General features: G+C 37.0%; 1 protein-coding gene across 1 annotated transcript in view; it reads right to left on the reverse strand.

Annotated features, from left to right (window-relative positions):
• LOC131691758 (uncharacterized) overlaps positions 1–23,571 on the reverse strand; it is a 403,765-nt gene that overhangs the window by 19,853 nt on the left and 360,341 nt on the right. The gene's annotated exons all lie outside the window — the stretch shown is intronic.

A 23,571-nucleotide genomic window follows, 5' to 3' on the forward strand; every position in this document is an offset into this window, starting at 1 on the left:
ATTGCCGTGAATATTTGACGGGCTTAGAGAAAGCAGAGAAATTTTTGACCATATTTTTTAAATTGGTGAAATTTTCATTTTTTCTTTTCTTATTTCCGACGAATTCCCAGGGGGCTTTACGGTAGATAGCTGGTTCAGCGTTCAAAATTAATTACATACCCTTCGCGATTCACAGCAACTAAAAGATCTTTTACTTTTACGGACACATTATTTATTCTGTAGCAGCGCATCTATTGGTCTGATTTGGATGGTTGTGATAGCGAATTATCTGGAAAATACACGTGATTCAGTGATGAAATTTTTCCCTCGATACTTGCAGTCTTTTAAAAAGTTGTGCAAGATTGAAGACAGAGAAAACACAATTACTCCTATACGCTCACTTCGAAAACCGAAAGCCTGTCAATCTCAGGCACATTTTGTTCCATTATCCAACTACTTGTGGAGCGGCCTCAGACGTCTTTTCTTTTAACTTCCGAATTGCCCAATACTTTTCAGTTTGGCGGATTTGCGGGCAGGGGTGGGTGGATTAATATCCTTGCGGACGAAATCCATCCCTTGTCACGGTACCACTGTCCATCGCTTCTTTTGGGGTGAAAAGCTTGGTTTTGTGTCCGCAGCTGGACATTCCTTGCTGTTAGCGTAAATAACGAAAATATAGGATTTTGTGAAAGCAATATTTATCTGCACCATGATTGGACCGAGCGAGCTAGCGTTGTTAGTATGGCTTCTTCTTTGTCTAATGAACTGTGACACACGTATAAAGCATGATCCAGAATAAAAATTTATCATTTTGCTTTTTGACGCCGTAGAAGCTGCAGTATGATTGCAGTTGCCTATCAAACGCAGATCGCTGTTTGGTTAGCCGTAGAGCCATCAATATGGGAGAGTGGCACCTAAGAAACTCAATCAAATACGTGAAGTTATAAATAGAAGTGCAGCCTATTCTATAACCAAATATATTTTTGACGTAGGACTACGTCTTTGTTTTCGGTATGGGGGTGCACTCTGCAAATTCTACAAAAATGGTATGTAACGAAAAGTGGTCCAATTTTAAACGCATATAATTCAGCCATCTCACGATAAATTTTCAATTTTTTTGCACAAATCGCCCCGAAATACTTCTAAGAATAGATTCCAATAGATAAACCCAAAGATTTTTGATATCATAGCATTAAAAAATTAAATAATATACAACCTTGTCAAAATCTCGCGCATTAACACACAGAAGATAGCGCTTCCCAAGCCCTGTACGACGGATTGGTATACCTAGCGCGCAACGCTTTTATGAATGACGTCATCATCGACTATTTAAAGAACGGACTTGGCCAGACACGCTCAGTTCCCTGTTGAACGGCTGGCGAAGCAGATCACTGCGCTCTGTTATTTACAACCAGTGTAGCTGAGCTGGAAGTCCGTTACACTGGCTGTGGAGGGACGCTGCCCTGTGTCGTCCAACAGGCGACCGCTCCAACTGTTTCCTAAATGCCGCTGTAATGTTGCCAGTAAATTTTTGGTTTAACTAGCACATGTATTTGCGCTTGAAATTAAGTAATGTAGTGGTAGTAATAAGCTTCCCATTTTGGTTTAAACGCAAGGACAGTTTTTAAAACAGGATTTGATTAATTAGTTTAGCTCATCTAAGCAATTTTATCAATTCTGTAATTTAAAAGGAATTTTACGGAACTTGGTGAATTTGGCCCCACTTGCAACTGATATAATCAACCTGCACAAAGTGTTACATAACGCAGGGCTGTTTTTTGGAACAAAATTATGTGTTATCATTCAGCCCTTCGCTATGCAAAATCACGATATTATGACAGATGGGCTAAGCGTGGCCGTTCCTTTCAATCGGGAAAGGCCGCGTAGAATTTTGGTGAAATGCGCTAATAGTGGTGGTACTAGTTGTCTCTTTCGTTCTACCCATCATCATCAGCGTTGACTCATTTTGCATTGTACGCTTGGGTTCAATGTTTGGCGTCAATGTGTTGGTAGGTAGGGGAACTGGCGGTAAAATGAACACGTTAAGCAAAGTCATTATTTTCTAACTAATAAGTGAATGAGATATTACAATCACCTTATGTTTCTTGTTAGACATGTTTTGTACATATCTGGTAAAAATACTTCGTCATAAACATATTTTTTCAAACATGATTCTTGATTTCTAAACATGTCCAAAAATGAGACATGTTTATAGCGAGTGGGTAAAATGAACATCTGGCGGTGTTAAAATGAACAGCTTCTGGTGACCTGCAAAATGTCCTGTATGTATGCAATGCGCAGCGTTGGAAAGCATTTTCCGATCAATCCTAATATCCCAACAAATCATGAGCTTTGCATACACACAGGTCATTTTGCAGGCAAAAAAATTGTCACGGAAGAATTGAATTTTCATGACGTAATATTAACCATTTTACAATCCTGTGACATCGAAACACATCTACAAACTTGGGGTTATCCATGGGTGTTTGAACTTTTAGGATCTGTTTGAGAGCAACTAGAAAGCTTGTTCTACACATGAGATATGATTATATTGTCTAAAATTTGATTTTTCTTCACCGGTCCGGGTGTTTTTTTCCCACACACTAAGTACTAAGAAAATAAATATTTTACATTAAGTAGTATAGTCCTACGTCTACAGTTCGTGCAACCCCATAGGGTTGCCCCTTGTAGTTTTTTGGTCGAAAATCCAGAACTTATAAACCGTTGATACTAGACATTCAGTGTCTTTGGAACAAATTGCCTAAAATAAGTGACCATCATCTCAAAAATAACAAAATTAGGCTGACCCTTTCATTTTTTAAAACACAAAAATTATCTCCTGAATGGAAAAAGATAGGATACAACCTTCCGAAGAAATGTAGAGAAATCAATTTAAATAACTTTGTTGAAAGTGTTGAATTGATTTCTCCACATTTTTTGGAAGGTTGTATTCTCCTATCTTTTTCCATTCAGAAGGTATTTTTGACGTAGGACTATGTCTTTGTTTTCGATATAGGGGTGCACGTTGCAAATTCTACAAAAATGGTATGTAACGAAAAGTGGGCCAATTTTAAACGCATATAATTCAGCCATGTCACGACAAATTTTCAAATTTTTTGCACATATCGCCCCGAAATACTTCTAAGAATAGAATCCAATAGACAAACCCTAAGATTTTTGATGTCATGGCATTAAAAATTTAAATAATGTACAACCTAGTCAAAATATCGCGCGTTTACATGCAGAAGATAGCGCTTCCTCTAGTCCGGCACGACAAATTTGTGTACCTAGCGCGCTACGCTTCTATGAATAACGTCATCATCGACTATTTAAAGAACGGATTTGGCCGGACAAGCTCAGTTGCCTGTTGAACGGCAGGCGGAGCAGATCACAGCGTTGTTCGTTTTACAGCCAGTATAGCTGAGTTAGAAGTCTATTACATGGGCTGTGGAGGTACGCAACCCAGTGCTGTCCAACACGCGATTGAGTTTGTTCGTTCACACACTATGCTTTCTTTTGTGTTGTGCTCGTTCCTAGCTCACATTTATGTACAACCTCGAACACAATTATCCGTACATTCGAACTCCATTTGTACAATCGCTTGTACATTCGAACTCCATTTGCTAACACGGTTAACATAGTGTCGTGGTACCAGTTGTCTCTTTTGCTCTACCCATCATCATCAGCGTTGACTTTTTTTGCTTTGTGCGCTTGGGTTAAAGTTTGAGGCGAATGTGTAGGTAGGTAGGTATATCAATTTTTTTACTAAATTGTTAGCGGTTGCATCCGTAACCTGCATGATAGCAATCTGTGCTTTAGTTGCGCCAAGACGAATACTTTCTTAGCAACAAATTTGCGCGGGTCGATGGAAAGCACAACGAAAGTTTATTATTTACATTCGATCAATTCATTAATTCATTTCCACTCAGCCAATCCTATTTTGATTCTGCTAATAGGTACATACTACAAAGCCTATACAGGGTGTTTGGTTCATGGTTAAGAACCTCTCGGAGGTGATTGGCTATCATATTTGGAGAGAAAAATTGTTCCACACATTCCAGCATACCTCAACCGTTACAGAGTTATTGAGCTTTTTGTGTAGAAAACTTATTTCTTTTAAACTACCTCTAACTCAAAACGTATACTTTGCATTTAAAATCTTTCAGTCCCATTCGAAAGGTGAGAAAATTGCCTATTGAATGGTGTTCTCATATCTTTCAGTTAATTAGTTTTAATTACCTTTTAGTTATAAAGTAGTTAAAATTTGGTGTTTTTGAGGAGGTTCGTAAACCTCATTTTCTAATTCTAATTTTCTCAAAATAATGAAGTATGATTATAGCAATATCTTTTATCCAAAAGTGGGGTTTTGGGATGATTCATAATTTGTTCTTGAACATCATATTCCTATCTCTTCTCATTTCTTTGTAATTGTATTACTAAACTTTTACTGTACTTGACTTGCAAGTGCTTAATAACTTTAGTCTAAAAAATATGCTTTATATAATTATTTCCAAGATTTCATTGGAAAGCTGTGAAAATTTCCTATTGCAGTATGTACGAATATCTTTTAGTTGAGGGTATTAAATGATTTTTTACTAACAAAATTACTCAAAATTACCGTTTTTGAGGAGTTTTCTAATTATGCTAATTATTTATCAACAAGATTTATCGTTACTATTGTTCATTTGGTCCCCATTAACATTCTCTAGAACTTTTTATTTGGCACTTTATCCCTATCTTTTTTCGTATCGCTGCTATTTAATAGTTAAAAAGGATGAACTCATCACAAATGTAGTGGGTTCGAAATCGTCGTTTTTGCTTACGAAACGAGAAGATACAAAATGATTTTGCTTCGAAACTAAAAGAGATAATTAAATGGAGTCAAAGAAAGAATTGTAGAACTTGCTGAGCATCATTTCCATGTTAATAATGGTGATGTTAATTATATACTATTTTAATAAAATTAACTAAAATGCTAATAATAACAATAACTTTGAACTAATTAACTTCTAAAAGAATACTAAGTTCACTTAACTGAAAGGTATTAACACATTTTCCTCTGTAAAATTTTCCTGGATTTTGAATAAAAAGAAAAAAAAGTACATTAAATACCATACTTTTTTCAATTAGAGCTGGTATTAGTGAAAAATAGATAAAAATACCCAAGCTGAATAACCCAAAAACATGAAAACAAGAAAAGATAAGTATATCATGTCAAAGAACGAATTATGTAGCTCTTCAATCTGAATAATAATCTGGATTATTAAAGTGATGATGTTAACTATTAAGATTTTCAAGAAATGAACGAAAAATAGACTAAAATTGTTAAATTTTCAATAAATTACTTTGAAAAGGTTACTTAAAGTCATTAGCTGAAGCATGTGAGGGCATCACTCAATGGGAAATTTTCTCACCTTCCCAATGGATCTAAAAGATTTTAAATATAAAGTATACTTTTAAGTTAGAGGATTTAAGATAAAAAAGTTCAATAACTTTGTAAAGGTTGAGATTTGATGGTGGGTGTAAAACAATTTTTTTCGCCTAATATGACAGTTTATCACCCCTCGAGAGGTTCTTAACCATGAACCAAACACCCTGTATACGAATGAATACACTGCCACTGGAAAACCGTTGCAAAAACTTATCTAAGTCCATATATAAAATTGTTTTCGATTCTTGCATATTTATAGTTTTGATATATGATTAAGACCACTGCATTCGCTACATTTTTATGCGTACTTTAGGAAAGTTACAATAATGGCAAAATATAACTAGTAAGCTTGGTCTATATACGAAATGTGATTATGCTGTCTAAAATTTAATTTTTATTCACCGGTTCGGATTTTTTTTCCACACGCATAAAAAAGTTTTTACAATTTTTAAAAGCTGATCTTGTGCTATAAAGATTTAGTTCCAGGTATTAGTTCGGTCACGGTTTTCTGTCTTCTTTCTTCAGATCTTCTCAAATAAGTTTAATCGGATTCGAAATGAAATGATCTGATAACCAAGAAGATTTGGCTCAATATGTAACATTCGATGTTGATTGGTTGTGCTTGAACTATACGTAAGAAATATATTTGATTTATTATTACTCTAAATGTACCAAGAAAATAAATATTTTACATTTAGTAGTATAGTCCTACGTCTACAGTTCGCGCAACCCCATAGGACTGCCCCTTGTAGTTTTTGGATCCCTAAAAGTACTCTTCTGTAGGGGTATCTCGGTCAAGGCGAATGATGTTAAAGTCTTGGAAGTTGAGAATAATGTTTGAAGTAAGCCATGTTCAAATATTTAAAAAAAAAAAACAACTTTAGGAATGGTACTTCTACACTTCTACTGTAGAACGATGATTAGGTTCTTGACCACAATCAATTAATTAGCCTTCGAAGGATACGATCGCTACAAGGTTTTCGGAGATTTGTGAATTCGATGGGGAAGTGTTTCAGCATTTCATGGAAACGTTGTCCTGGAGGAAATACAGGCTCAAAGTGCCTGTAAATTATTCGCCAAGCATTTTTTGTCGGTTTTCGGTTACACTGCATCAGATCAACACATTGAACCTGCCGTTGAAGACGTACCTGTGGATCCGGTTGACTTTAATACATTTGAAGTGAAACCACAAATGGTGATTTCTGCGGCAAATAAGTTGAAAAGCTCTCTCGCTCCGAGTCAGCCAAACTATACACGACAGGCTGAAACACTATGTCTCTTTCGAGCAGCTAAGCTTTATGCTTGGTAGGTCTGTTACAATCATATGGAAACTAAAGCACAAGTTGATGCGATCTACTATAGATTTAAAAGCCGCTTAACTGACTGAAGCTCCTGTCCTCGAGGGCATACACCGTGCTTCAGCAAATCATCGCCGGTCAGTCTACACTCAATAGACCATACCGTCAATCTCAACGTCCCGTGAAGGTACATAAACGCGGTGTTCCGACGTGAACAGATGATCGCAAGTAACCGCGTGTGCTTGCTTCAGACCAGACAAAACAATGCGAGCCTTATTTGGTCTAACCTTGGTAATTTCGGTTACGGCTGACTACCGTTCCTTGGCATTTTAAATTAACTTAAGTTGTTTAATCTGGCACCGGAATAAGGGCTAGTCGATTTCTCTTTGTAAGATAGAGTCACCAGAAATATTGAAGAACTTATTTTTGGGAACATGTTTATTGAAGACCAAAAATCTCTACTTGTAATGCTCTCCAAGTTACATTGTGAACAACATTACTTCTTAAATATCTTACATAAAGCTTCAGTGTGATCTTGAACAGCGGTTTTCAAGCTTTTTCGTACCACGGGCCCCTCCAAATCGCACTGTGCTGTTGCGGACCCCCACAGTTTAACATCGATTTGTATGCTATCATGTTACGAAAAAATGCTTGTAATTTCAATATACATTCGAAAAACTACAAGGGGCAACCCTATGGGGTTGCACGAACTGTAGACGTAGGACTATACTACTTAATGTAAAATATTTATTTTCTTAGTACTTAGTGTGTGGGAAAAAAACACCCGGACCGGTGAAGAAAAATCAAATTTTAGACAATATAATCATATCTCATGTGTAGAACAAGCTTTCTAGTTGCTCTCAAACAGATCCTAAAAGTTCAAACACCCATGGATAACCCCAAGTTTGTAGATGTGTTTCGATGTCACAGGATTGTAAAATGGTTAATATTACGTCATGAAAATTCAATTCTTCCGTGACAATTTTTTTGCCTGCAAAATGACCTGTGTGTATGCAAAGCTCATGATTTGTTGGGATATTAGGATTGATCGGAAAATGCTTTCCAACGCTGCGCATTGCATACATACAGGACATTTTGCAGGTCACCAGAAGCTGTTCATTTTAACACCGCCAGATGTTCATTTTACCCACTCGCTATAAACATGTCTCATTTTTGGACATGTTTAGAAATCAAGAATCATGTTTGAAAAAATATGTTTATGACGAAGTATTTTTACCAGATATGTACAAAACATGTCTAACAAGAAACATAAGGTGATTGTAATATCTCATTCACTTATTAGTTAGAAAATAATGACTTTGCTTAACGTGTTCATTTTACCGCCAGTTCCCCTACCTACCAACACATTGACGCCAAACATTGAACCCAAGCGTACAATGCAAAATGAGTCAACGCTGATGATGATGGGTAGAACGAAAGAGACAACTAGTACCACCACTATTAGCGCATTTCACCAAAATTCTACGCGGCCTTTCCCGATTGAAAGGAACGGCCACGCTTAGCCCATCTGTCATAATATCGTGATTTTGCATAGCGAAGGGCTGAATGATAACACATAATTTTGTTCCAAAAAACAGCCCTGCGTTATGTAACACTTTGTGCAGGTTGATTATATCAGTTGCAAGTGGGGCCAAATTCACCAAGTTCCGTAAAATTCCTTTTAAATTACAGAATTGATAAAATTGCTTAGATGAGCTAAACTAATTAATCAAATCCTGTTTTAAAAACTGTCCTTGCGTTTAAACCAAAATGGGAAGCTTATTACTACCACTACATTACTTAATTTCAAGCGCAAATACATGTGCTAGTTAAACCAAAAATTTACTGGCAACATTACAGCGGCATTTAGGAAACAGTTGGAGCGGTCGCCTGTTGGACGACACAGGGCAGCGTCCCTCCACAGCCAGTGTAACGGACTTCCAGCTCAGCTACACTGGTTGTAAATAACAGAGCGCAGTGATCTGCTTCGCCAGCCGTTCAACAGGGAACTGAGCGTGTCTGGCCAAGTCCGTTCTTTAAATAGTCGATGATGACGTCATTCATAAAAGCGTTGCGCGCTAGGTATACCAATCCGTCGTACAGGGCTTGGGAAGCGCTATCTTCTGTGTGTTAATGCGCGAGATTTTGACAAGGTTGTATATTATTTAATTTTTTAATGCTATGATATCAAAAATCTTTGGGTTTATCTATTGGAATCTATTCTTAGAAGTATTTCGGGGCGATTTGTGCAAAAAAATTGAAAATTTATCGTGAGATGGCTGAATTATATGCGTTTAAAATTGGACCACTTTTCGTTACATACCATTTTTGTAGAATTTGCAGAGTGCACCCCCATACCGAAAACAAAGACGTAGTCCTACGTCAAAAATCGATCGGTGGCCCATGGTGTACTGTGGCCAAATCAAAATTTTTCTAAGTCTATGTAGACAATCTCTCTGAATTGTCAAAAAAGTGATGTAAAACATTTGCACGCAATACTCCGTTATTACGAACGAAACAAGCAATGGCTCTGTTAGAATTCACCCAGCCTACTACGCTATCAACTTGCGTGACCTTTACCTTCAGCAATAGCACACGTTCTTGATGTACATACGCACAGGAATGAAAAAGCGTTCACTTAATTAGAGCGCAAATCCCGAACACGACACCTGGACCGTTGTTTGCTGCTGCTGCTTCTGCTTGATGAGGTCGCTTCAGGTGGTGTCTTTTATGGATTGGTTCGTGAAACAAGACACAGCATGACTAGACCTCTACTATGGTACTAGGTCTAGTCTTACACCACAGGAATCAGCGTTGGGATTGCGTGACGTTATCACTCGTACATGTAAAACAATGGATATAATTAAATAGTAAGTTTGTTCTCAGATGCTTGGTGAGATAGTACCAGAAGGTTGAAAAGGCGTCAAAAATGACCTAATTTTGGGATGAAGGTAGCAAACATAACACTCCATTATGAACTAATAGCTTTCCGCTCCAAGCACACCTTTCACGGAAATGTCATTTTCCTGCCGACAAAAACAAAGCGCACTCATCCAAGAGGACAGACTATGAAACTTTACGATTATGCCTTTATTATTTAAAACTTGAATGCCTCCACAACATAACGGCGCTAATTTTGGCTTTCGATGATTAAAGATGGTGGCGATATTAAATTTAACATTCGCACTTTCCTCGATCGACTCAATTATGGTATTCCGAGTTTTATGACCATTTTGGTCGAATCTACCGAATAATTCACAGAAAAGGCCGTCTTAAAGGACATACATCTTCTTGAATTACGATACGTGCCGCTTAAAACTTCGTGTTCGTTAACCTAAAAATTCACGAATAGGAAACCTACTTTCAAAAATGCGACTTGAGCTTATGCCAATTTTCTGCTGGTGATATTTGGCAAAAGAATGTCTCACGGATAAAACGGAATTATTCTGTTTTTAGATGAGCTTACCTCATTACCCTAATTGGATCTTTAAAATATTAATATCTTAGCTTGCTGAGATGTTTGAATGTTTCAATAAGATGAACCAACCAATGGTTCTACCCTAATAAACATGTTTGGAAAATCTCATGGCCAGCTACTAAGGATACATATACAGCGATCCGACTTTTTAACGAGATTGTTTAATATGATTTTCATGGTATGCCGGAATGTCAAACCAAGCAACAGGCCCATGCTCGTTTACCCAAAGCCGGAAGAAAAAGCAATGAATGGAGCGAAACGAGTGTCTGAGAAAGCGCATGTTTTGATCCATCCTAAAAGATAACCTTTCTTTATTCAATTAAACAGCCTCTCTCCACAATTTGCAGCAAAAACAACGCCTCAGATACATGCTATAATCTAATCATTCTATCATATTAATTGACTGTAATTAAAAATTAATTGCTTTCGGGTTGCTTGCGCCTGAGCCGAATATTGTGATTCTGATGGATTCAGTTTCATCAACTGACAAAATAGTATCCCGTTGGTACCTCCCCGATAGACCTAGTTTCGTTGATTCTGTACCACTATCGGAACTGATCATCTTAGATGTAGATTGGCATCGCCACTGGCATCCACCGGAGGAGTTGGGCAAAGCGCGGGGTAGCGAATGATTAATTATGTTTTTGCTTAAAATTGATTACCGCAACTTGAACGTGGCTTCCGGGCTCGCGCGTTCGGATTTAAATAGGTTTTGAGTCTTTAGTGTAGGAAAACGGACAAGACGGGCAAAATGAGCAATGGTTGATTAGCATCCGCTGAGTGCAGGCAGCGTAGGTTTTATGGAGCTGTGCAGATGCGATACAGGAGATTGATGGAAGGCGTTCAAGCTGTTTGGTTTGTTTTGTATCTTTCCGTCATTTTGTTGATTTGAGAATAAATTAAATTGACTTCTCAGGTTAATGATCGAAACGCAGGATTTTTCAAACTTTGACATATTTATTGAAAGTTATGAACTTTAGCTTATTTAGAAATTAGCACTGGCGTAAGGTGGGGTATATTTTAATCACAGTGCTGGTATGGCAAGTAATGTGTTCCTGCGGTTTGAAGTTTACCATTTTTACACTACTATGCTGGATCTATAAATGCAGAAATTCATCGATCTGAGTGTCTGTAGAAGAGAGTACTGCTTATACACGTGAAACAAAATATCTTGTTTTAACTGGATTAAGTTTCGGTGCATTTCGTCAAACTAACTCTCAATTGGCTTACGATAAAACTAGGCGATTGTGAATCTTTAACAACACTTGAAAAGCAGTTGGAAATATACAACAGTTAAAAAATGGGGTAAACGTACAAAGCACTTGTCTGGAAGTTGATGAAAAGTGATAGATAAAAAATGCGAACATTCGTGATGGAATAATATCACATTTTATAGGAACAAACGTTTGTTTGATTAAAACTTTTTTTTTTGTTAAATGATTTGAACGAAAAATATGTGGATAATATAGTTTCGAAACAATTATTACATTGCGATTGAGGTGGCGCGGTAGATATGACAAGCAATACATGTGTTTTCTATCTATGATAATAACAATTAGATTGACTGTTATAGCCAAACTATCGCTAGTTGTGGGACCGGACATGACATGCGTCAATTTTCGCAACTGTACTTGTACGAGACGTGCAATTTTTCGTGCCGATTTTGCGGAAAGCACCCAAAACTGAGTTAAGTAACTTTTCAACGATGATATTTCTTTTTTGGATTTTTTTTATTAAGCAAGGCTAAGTCCATTAGCGGCAACCTTGCTTTAGACCGTGTATGCCTCGGCAAAATGCAATATCTTGACTCTTGTAGCGTCCGAATTCAAATCTGTTAATAAAGGGGGGAAATATTACGATACATGTTGCCGCTAAAAACCGAAGAATCCTCTGCATTGCTTCATATACCAAAAAAGTGGGAAAAATTTAAAGTAAAACTGTCAATTGTGGTATTAAATATTAATCGCTCTGAGCAACGATTAAAAATATTTTTTTCTTGTTTCTCTATTCCGGCGATAAATGATAGTGATTGGATAAAGAAACTATTACTAAAAACAATCTGTTTATTTAATCTTACGATTTGAGTTAGTTACTATAATCTTAATAAAATTTTAAAAGGTTCTTAGTAAAAACAATTCCAAAGCTAGGACAATAAAAAAATCTTAAAAATATATTAATTTTGAATGTAATTTTTATTATTTTACTATTTTGTTGTTTTATTGATTTATTATTATCATTTTTTATCGACATTCAATTAGCGAGAGATTACTGGGTAGGGAAAGTTATGAATATTTAGAGCTATAGTACTCAAGTGAGAGCAAGGATGTTATGTATACTTCACATCGGAAAACTAGTCATTAGAACAGGCTTAATATCGTACGGGCTTAACTTTTTTCTTCTGTTGGTGGATAATTATTTTATTATTTAATAACAATTTACTCTGCATAGTTACAATGGATATTAAAGGCTGAACCGATCATGATAATGTCTGATGATCGACAAGGTGTTCTAAAATACACGTTCACAATGAGTAGAAGCCTCCGTATCGTTATGAGCAGAAAACTGTCATTGTAAAATCTCATCTTAGGGATCATCCATAAATGACGTAGCATTATATGGGGGAGGGGGGAGTTTTGTATTTTGTGATGATGTGTGACGACAGGGGGGTAGGGCGTCATGTCATGTTACGTAGCTTTTTTAAAGGGGAATAGAATAGAATTTAAAAAAAAATTGCGGAGACGAGGGGGATGCAGAGTTACCGTCAAGCTACGTAATTACCAGGGGGTATTTAGAGGTTTGTGATGAAATGCTACGATGGGGGAGGGGGGGTGTTAAAAATCACTCAAAAATGCTACGTCATTTATGGATCATCCCTTACGAAACTTCACACTCAGTTAATCATCAAATCGTCTTCCATCGTAACTCCTTCGCCTCCATGGATAGAAACATCAGCATCAAATCCAAGTTTACTGGTTTTAGAGAATGTTCGAGAGTAGAGAATACCTAAATCCACCCTCAAATTTCTAATCTGGCAGGCGATTCGTGGAAATGGAGAAACAATTCAACTCATTTTTATCTTCATCTGGCGTCTTGCCTCCTTTACCAGTTCTGTAGCTATATGCAAATTTCGTCCTTATTGAATTTTATGATGCTTTTATTTTCAAAATTCAGATACTTTCATGATTTTTGTGTACTTTAACACAATGTGTTTGATAATATTATCAAATGAGCGACAATGCTAACTATTATTTTAAATGGCAATGTCTACAAATGATTGATAAAAAAGACAAACGTTGCATTTAAATACTTGGATTCCGAAAAAGACCCAAATATTTCTCATATAATTGACACTTTTTTATAATTGAATTTTCGAATTGATAATACCACGAATAGATTTATTTCGTTTAGTTGAAATTGTCGATCCCTGACAGAATTTCCGATGTATTCCAAATTGACGTTAGGATTTAGAGTTTTAGCTCTTTTTGCTTTGAACACTCTTATAAAAGCAGTAGGATTTATCTAGGTTAAGAAAATCATATTTCTGGTCAAATTGATTCAATGATAATGATACCACCAATCTATTGAATCTATAAATATAAATATAAATATAAATATAAATATAAATATAAATATAAATATAAATATAAATATAAATATAAATATAAATATAAATATAAATATAAATATAAATATAAATATAAATATAAATATAAATATAAATATAAATATAAATATAAATATAAATATAAATATAAATATAAATATAAATATAAATATAAATATAAATATAAATATAAATATAAATATAAATATAAATATAAATATAAATATAAATATAAATATAAATATAAATATAAATATAAATATAAATATAAATATAAATATAAATATAAATATAAATATAAATATAAATATAAATATGAATATAAATATAAATGAGCTTAATCATTTCTGCATCACTCGCTTCCGACACATGGAAAGGAACATATCGCATCAATGTGGCCCTTGTTTCTCCTTTGCCAAAGACACTTTATTTTATAACGGTTTCGAAAGTTTTTTAAATGTCTAAAAAGAGCTTTGAACACAATTAGTTTAAACGAGTAAAATTCAAACTAAAATTAAAATAGTTCGTGAAATTTTAACGAATTTAATATTATTCTAAAATTATTTAACAAGTTCATTTGTTTGTTTTTCCATCAGGCAGACGTAATGGAACTAGCAAAGTGAAGAACACATGCGAATCTTTATTTCCTGAATTTTAAAATTGTTGCTTGTAGCCCTGATGCTCCGTCACAGTCCTATTCGATAATGAATCGCAAACCATAGAATACATTAGAACATAGAGCTACTGAATTACCAAGACACAATTGCAACTTATCTGATGTTTTATCCAGCAGTGCTTGTAGCATTGAGCTGCGATTTCATCAATTTTCACCAATCGCTAACATTGGATCGGAACGAACCAAATTTTCCTCGGCTAATGCAGCTCGTCCGGTTTTTCCTCCGCCGCCAACTACGATTAAACCGAACACTTGTTTCCTTCTCTGTTCGGAAGGAGCAAAATCACACGTTGCGGAGCAGCTCGGTCGCAGTTCTCTTTAGTAAATACGTAATTATTCTCGCTGTCACATCGCGCAATCGATGGCTTCTTGGTTACCGGTCAACGCGACTATTGAGAGCGACGACACAGTATTCGCGACGCAATCAGAAGTAAACCAATAAATTTAAGCTCGTTGCTATTATGCACCGGAAATAAATTGGATTTTAATAAAGCAGCAACACACCGTGCGCCGAGATTACGCAATTTAGGAACAGCGGGGGGGAAGCAGTGTGGTGTTGAGATATGGCACGTAAACATTTTACTTTATGTGATTGAGAATTGTAATGGAAAAACGAACGGAAAACTTTGGCTTCCGGCTGCAAGACGAAGCAGAAGCCAAATATTAATTTCAGCTCGAGCACGTTCTTTTTTACAAGATCGAAGGAGGCGTCGCTTGGGTATAGACCGGATTTTTTCCGGCTTGATTTTCCCCAAAACATGAAGTTTGTGTTTTCATTGACAGTAGTGTTTTCGTCAACATAAAAATTGGAACTGGTAGTGAGTCGGTGTTAAAAAACAGGTGCATCGTTGAAAATTATCGTCGACACACATCAATTCAGAGCAGGATGTTGGTGAGTACGTTTTATGTAAGTTTTCAATGTCCATATCGAATTGATTATACTTTTGCTAAATATGTTTTAGGATCAAAACAATTATGTTTAATTTTAAAATCATGAATAAGTCAGAATTATTGGTCACAAACCAAACATGGTTGTATCGTTACCGTATCACTAGTGCTACAGATTAAGATTGAAATGGAAACGATGTTATAAATCAGCAATACGTTACCATTGTACTGTACCGTTTTTGTTGACGATATTTTCAATCGTTCAAACAAAACCTTCTCCACTTTTGGTAATGTGATTCGATTTTGTTCAATAGTTCCACTTGAATTGTATTGCTTGGCCGGATAACCACCATTGATAATGAACTGGCATTAACCCTCCGCCCTTGGAGGTCTCTGGCAATCGCCGATCACAATTGGTCGAATAAAAGCGTGCACACCCCCCCATTCCGGTAAAACCAGACGGAAATAAATAGCGCACATTTATCTTTTGGCACCTTTGCGAGAATGGTTGCTGGTAATGGTTGCCACGGTTAAGAACTTTTGCACATTTCCATTAATGGCCCAAGGAATGACCCGAACACGACTGAGGCCCTGGAAAGAAGCGATCGGTGAACAGAAAAAAAATGACTTCCATTTTCGATTTCATTTAATATGCATTGGAACACTGCTTGCTTTTACTATCGACTGAAGTATCCCTACTGATAGCCGATGGGTAACGGAGGGAAGAAAATTGCACGATTATTTATAGCCAATCGATGGGAATCTGAGGATAAGTGCAACACTGCTGGCGCAGGGATAGAATTTCAGCCTCATCAGCTATTCATTCTAAGATTGTTATTTTTTGCCATGTTCAATTCTCTCTCTCTCTCTCTCTGCTCAAAGGGCCAAATAGAAATATTATACGCTACATCATCTTTTTTACTCGTTATTTGAATCTTTAGATGGGCATTGCTAATGATGCCCACTCGCAGAATGGAAACGAAGGAAAGTCATGTGAATTTAGTGTAGGAATGGGTTGCTTTGGTGAGATTTATTTATGGAGACATGGAAGAATTTTCATATTGAATGGGGGACGATGCTGGTTTGGTGTGTCGCATGCAAATTGAATGACAATCGTTCTGCATTGTGCTGATGTTACACTTGATGTTGTTAGCTTGAGTGCTATGTATGGCTTGGGAAAGGTGAACGAAATTAATGCATTGTTTGCTCTAGATCATTTAGCACTTAACGACTAGCACTTGGAGAAAAGGACTGGATAGTCGATGATTGTGGAGTGTAATTTCTTATGCGAAAGAGTAACGAAGAATAGAAGAATAGAAGCATTGATTGCTCTTTGATCCCAGACTCGTTTTACAGAAGATCTGGAGAACTGAATCGATGTTTATAGTTTCTATGAAGTAGTGTAGCCACTTCAATTAAGATTCTTGTTGTTTTCCTATTGTCAACATCAAAGTGTAAGCAACAGATCGTTAGCAAACCAAGTTTAGTCAATTGCCAACAAAATTGTCCAGTGCAGTGTTATTTATCTTCATGCTGAAATTTTTCGTCATAATGATATGAATTGAATGTAGTTACCTAATGGATATTTATTGGTAAATTCAAAAGATTTATTTTTGTTACAGTGAAGTGTTTTGAAAAGCACTCCCGAAAATATTAAAAACAAAAAAAATCAAAAATGGCCAATAAATTTTATGCATCTAGCGAAACAGTTAAGCATAAAACGATCTTCTCCTATTCTCCGATATTGGTGACTACTGAGCAGGTACCGTTTCTATCCCCAACATTGTATCCGAAAACATTCATACGATTACCGCCTGGAACTGGACTCATTTCATTCCCACGTCTCCAGGCTAGATCGAGATCAGGTTCAAAAGTCGCGTACGTGATTTTGTAAACCTGTGATTGACGGCTGTGATTTTTTTTTCTGTTACTTTCCACTCAGAAAAATAAACGCCTGAGGGGTCTCCCTTAGAGATCGATGTTGTGATTGTATGAGAAGGGTGGGTCTATTTTGCCGTTAGTTTCTATCCATTAGATCAGAGTACTTTAACCACGTTAGGCTGAAATATTATATCAATCACAACTCTTTTAAAATCCAGTATCCTGTATCAAAAGATGGAACAAGCTATTATCTACACACCGTTCAAGTTATTGTTAGACTTAATATGACCGAAAGCTTCAACCGTCTATTCCACGTGGTATGCCACAAATTTGTTTTATTCCACCAGCCTGTCTTTTTCAGCACTGATAGCGATAGTCTATAAGGTAGTTACTACTGTCAGGCATTAACTCACATCTTCACATTTAAATTTTATTTTTAATACTTCACTCAGCACACCTGGTATCATACCAGTCAGTGCAGATTCAGCGAGTCCGATTATTTCAAATAGCGAGAAAAAAAGTTCCCGAGAGACTCGCGTGTTGTATAACCGAGTACCACGCGGTTGGTGGTCGTTCTTCGGTTCGCAGATTGAGCGGAGAAAGAGTACTAATAACTCAATTAATTAAGTTCACAGGGGAGGGAACTTACACCTAAATTGCAGAGGTCAGACGAATGCATTTGATTCTTACCTGAAGGCAGAAAATGAGAGAAATCAGATTATACAAAATCGTTTCTTTTTCTCTTTTCGGTTCCAAAACAACTATGCTTATTTACATAATGATGGACGAAATTATAGGAAAGGTAATCGTTTTGTGTTGCGATCGTTTAGCGAAGAGAAAAACAAAACTTTGTTTGCTTCAAAATAATCTTAGACCCATTAATTGGGTTCATTTAATTAGAACTAATCTAAATGGTGTACCATGACCGTAAATTGCCGGGTGAGATGGATGTTAAATCTGGCCGTTGGGCATCTCGTATCATTAAGATAATTGAATGAAAGTTGAATGATGTCTAGGGTATAAGGTTCGGACGGGCGTCTTAGGATACTATTCAATATAACGTTTAAAAAGATTTGTATAAGGAATATACTTACGACACTACAGCTCCATTGGAAGTTTCATTACGCACAAGGTGAATAATACAAAACTGTGCAATCAATCATTTTTGTGAAAGTTTGATGCTTTCTTCTATCTGTGACATGTGATCATTTTATTTATCTAATTATCAACTTATAATTATGCCTTTGGTAACATTGGAATATCAAAATTTATTACGGTATCTTTTCTTTCAGCTGCTGTCATAGCTACAATTGGCGGGTTTTGGAATGAGTTTTGATCCAACCAACATAAACTACGGCATAGAAAACTGGCATTATAACTCGTCTTCCAGTATTACTCAAGAAAAATTTGCTAGCATTAGCATGCTGTCATCACGTAGTTGAAATAGTGCTTAAGCATATTTTTCAGTTATTCAGAGAATAATCTAAATCCATTGATTTCAATTCAATCAACACATTCTAGAAATAATTCAACGGAAGCTACAGCGAACACAAATACAGAACAAATCTGGAAAATCCTCAATAAACTGGAAGCCCGGACTGCACCATGGAGAGACACCATCATCAAGGTTTGTAATGATCAACTGACAGTACGGCAATAACGTGAAGATTACGAGAAGCTCCTTAAATTGGTGATAACGTTTTTAGGTGGGTTGCCTCCGAAGAAAATACTTGCCGAAATTATGGATGAGCGATGATGATCGAATGGATCATTATAAAACAGTGGCACTATTTATATCGCAATGCTTTGTAAGATATTGGTATTGAGTAAGCAGTTCAGTTTCTGCCCCCCCCCCCCCCCCAGGTGGATCTGGAATTTTTTAAACACGCGTATAATTTTCATGAGGAATGCTACGCGCAAGTGCAAGCTTTATTATGAAAGCCTCCAGAATTTTCCTTAATCATGAATGTTTTTAAGGGTTCGCGTTTCGACTTTATCTCTTCGGAATCACTGTTTGCGCTAGTCCAAAATTGGACACATCATAACGTTTGAACACGTTTAAACATCATCTATCTTTCGATGTCCCGACAGTGAAGAAGCTCGATTTGCTGGTGAGACGCATTAAGCTAGCGGGTAGCTATCATAAAATTTATTTCCGTTCCAAAGCTAGAATCTACATCGGTTTACCTGTAGCGACTCGGATTATCACCGATAGTCGTAATTTGTTGCCGCTGGTGTGGGTAAGGTCTTGGAAATAACGGAGGTTACCGACTGGAGATACAAGTGGTCGAAGGAAAACATCGTTGAGGACGAGGACGATGATAGCGGATGGTTCATCGGTCCAAGATATTTGTGGAAGCGCAGCGATAGCAGGTCAGTCATCTATCATCCGCTAATCTTCATATGGAAATAGCAAACCCATATAAAGATGAGCATACCGAAGAAGAACTTCGTGTAAACCATAATCCAGTTGAACCTGATCCAATCATAACTGTTCAAGACAACTCTCGATGGGAGCAGTTACTGTGTGCCAAAGCTAAAACATTGAAGGCAGCGCAATAGTTTCACGGTACAACGAACAAAGCAGAAGGTAGCAAGGGATTATCTGTATCGGCTGGCTCAACCAGAAGAATTTACCAATGAAATAGGCAATCTAAGAGCTAAAGTAGGCAACAAGGCGCTACCCAAATCAAGCTCGATCTACCATTTGAATCGTGTTGTTAACAGAAGTGGAGAGCATCGTTAACTCACGTTCACTGACGAATATGCCAGTAGAAGATTGGTACACTCCAGTCCTAGTACCGAACCACATTCTCTTGGGTGAGCTCAAACCCTATGCGATCCTCGACAACAATGCAATAGTTTTGCGGCGAGCATGGTGTAGTACCATTGGTGTACGTCATTGGTCGAAGCAGGCATCTTCTGGCGTCGATGGGTACGCGACTATCTGACGGAGTTGCCCAAGTTACAGCAATTTGAATGTGATGCAAATTGATTCCGTATACCTTTAAGATCAGTGATTGTCAACCTGGGGTCCGCGGACCCCTATGGGGCCGCGGAAAGGGTTGTGGGGGTCTGCGAAGATTGGTATCTTTTCCGGTTGGATATACAAATTTAAAGCTTTTTCGCAACAAATTGAAAATAATAAAAATCGATCCTTACAAACAGTATTATATCGTCGCATCCGGTTGCGCATTGAAATGAACTAGCCACAAAAAATAAAAGTGCAAGAAACTGGGAAAACAATTTCGATTGACTTTAAACAAACTCCTTTTAGACCGACAGTCATGTAATGTTGCTATTACTAAAAGTGAAAACGGATCTGAGTCTCAAGGAAGTGACGTACATACAGTTACATCACATGGGAAACTGTGTACAGATAACGTTTAAAAAATAAGCTCCGGGCAGAAAACTTCATTGTGAAGAATACCATGCAATACGGTGTCGTACATTACAACTTTAAAACCAAAGCTGAATATGTAGAAACTGAAAACATTGAGGTGCGCCTGCATGACCTAGCACCGAATAGATCAGGGCACATTAAAAGATTTATATCAAAATACGGGGAAGTGGAATCCGATACAAACTATACTTGAGGAAAAAAATTCAGTGGCGTTTCCAACGGCGTTCGATTTGCTACAATGCTATTGGCAAATAACGCTTTGCACATACCCTGGTCACATTTCTACGTGCCAGTTTTGTAACCAGATGGCACCTTCCGGAAAACAATGGTCCGAAGTTGCTAAGGAAAATTAACCTACTACAACCAAAAAATTTCAACAGATGTTGATAAAACAAAATAAATATGCGATTCAATAACTGATGCTCTTTGTATGTCGAATCTGTCTAGTGTCTACAAACCAACAACCAGCACAAAAAATGCCGATAAGTACAGATTTACAACAGCGAACCGTAAGAGCAAGAATGAAATAAGAACTTCTGACTTCGAACGTCATGAAAGCTGTATGATGAAGACAGTTTAAGCATTCTGCGAAAAACAAAATGAATATTTTTCTGAACTATATTTATTGAACTTCAAAAAGAAAAAAAAATGTTTAAAAAGTTTAATTAATTTACATCCAACTAAATTTTGATTGTAACACCGTTTGAATGAGCTCAACTAATTGCAGAATTTCTTAAGCAGGAACATGCGAGGCCACACGATTTATGGGTAATTAGACATAAAGAAATTTTGCATAAGAAAATTTTGCATGGTTTTGAGCGGTGTTTACGATTGGGGCACTCCAGATTAGTTTCGGTATTATACTTCGACGACGCACCGACTCCAAAGATCTTTGATGCAAAGCTTTTGCGAGTGGCGAAGGTTGCTAACTTAAGATTATGAACGAAAACGCTCAACTAATCTGTCATTAACTATTTATATTTTCGAAAATGGATTAACACAAGAATTTCCTAAACAAAGCTTTATAAAACAGCTGATGCTCGAATGAACGTAAAATCTCTGATTAAAAATTTTCACCCCAACAGTGGTCAATATCTGTTCATGAATTACTTAACCTTTAAATGCGTAATGTTGTTTTAAGACAACATTACGAAAACCACCTCAAAATGCATATTGAAACCAGTCACGTCTGAATGCAGATCTCCTGGGGAAGGAAGCAATGTCAGTCCGATACATGTTGCTGCTAGTGACCGAAAAATCCTCTGCGTCTCCACGCGTATCACGGGAATTCGTTAGAAAAAATGCCAAAATGGTTATGTAATGTAATGTTCTGAGTAGACGACTTCCGAGAACTTTAGGAATTTATCATTTGTTGTATTAGTAAATATTGTGAAATAAGGAACTGGAATGATCGACTACGAGAAGACATACTTTAATTTTAATAAATAGAATATTTTTAATTTAAAATTTTGTCCCTCGGCATGATACTGTACCTTGATGGTGTCCGGGGGCTTTTCCACCAAAGCAGTATTACAGTGATGATATCACATAAACTTGGGATACGATTATTTTCTTTTTAGTTAAGCTACATTGTGATCAATTTTAGTACTTAACTTGGCGACCTTTATTATCCACTGCCATGGTCAAATAATATACAATGTGGGTTTAGGGCCCAATTCTCTCTGCAGGCACCTCATTCCAAACGTACAAACGTGGCCTACGCGATAACACGAACCTGGTCACAAATACGAACGCCCGCGATCTCGCCAATATTCAAACATCCCGATTGATTGGGTGAACGTTGGAACCTAAGAACCTAAGCTCGCGCAATCATGATTCGGTCACGTCCGGAAGTCTCCGCCCTTGATCGTAGCAGCCCAAATTCATGCCTTTAGTTGGACCAATAGAAATAAAAACTAGACAAGACGTCCACGTGCGATCGTTGAAGAATACGCGATCATGCGAATGGCCACACGCTTATAAAAATAATGTGTCCACGCGAAGTTACATACTAGCACACGCGACAAAAACGTCCACATACAAACGCTCGAGTCCTTCGCGATCATCCACGCACGACCACACCCACGATCTCGTAAAAAGTATAACACCCTGGTGACTAAGTGAATGGTTTAGCACTTATAAATTAACAATCCCGGTCTCGAGAGTGAACTTCCAAATGCCCGTGTTCGCGCGAATCGAATGCAAAGTCACATACACGCGACAAACAAATATAAAAATGCTTAAGCCCTTCGCGACCATCCACGCAACCTATACTCGCGCTCTTCCAGACATTATAACATCCCGGTGATAATATGAACGTCTCGGCATTTGTAATCACTCAAACGCAGTCCCAAGCGTGAACCTACAGTCCCCCGTACTCGCGCGGTCATGAATCGTTCACGTCCGGAAGTCTCTATCCTCGATTCCAGAAGTCTAGGTCCATGCCTTAATTAAATCAATTAGCTCTGCAGTTCCAGTAGGACAACTCTCGAAAAAATCGGCATATTACTAATACTCAATAACAATACTAACTCTTCTCTTTATTTTTTTTTAATTTATTTTCGGTCTCATGCGTTATATTCTTGTGATGACCTTTTCGAGCTCATACATCCAAGAAGAGCAACATTGCTGCCCACAATGATTCTGCTCTGCCATCGGACGTCGCCAGGTTTTAGAACAATGGAGATGTATTCTCATACTCGATGGAATCAGATAAGTAGGAACGATCAGCAAACTGCAAGTAGTATATTACACATTTCTTGTTTTGAAGTATAAAATATTATTCGTATTAAAATATTATTTACAGGCTCCACACATATCTCAACATACACAAATACACAAATGCTTGACAGGTGACTGGGCCAAGTGCATTCACTCGTAGGATCTATCATTTCGATGATCGCCTCGATTCTACGAAACCAGTGCACAAGTAA

This window comes from Topomyia yanbarensis, chromosome 3, assembly GCF_030247195.1.
Source record: "Topomyia yanbarensis strain Yona2022 chromosome 3, ASM3024719v1, whole genome shotgun sequence".
Taxonomy (NCBI): Eukaryota; Metazoa; Arthropoda; class Insecta; order Diptera; family Culicidae; genus Topomyia; species Topomyia yanbarensis.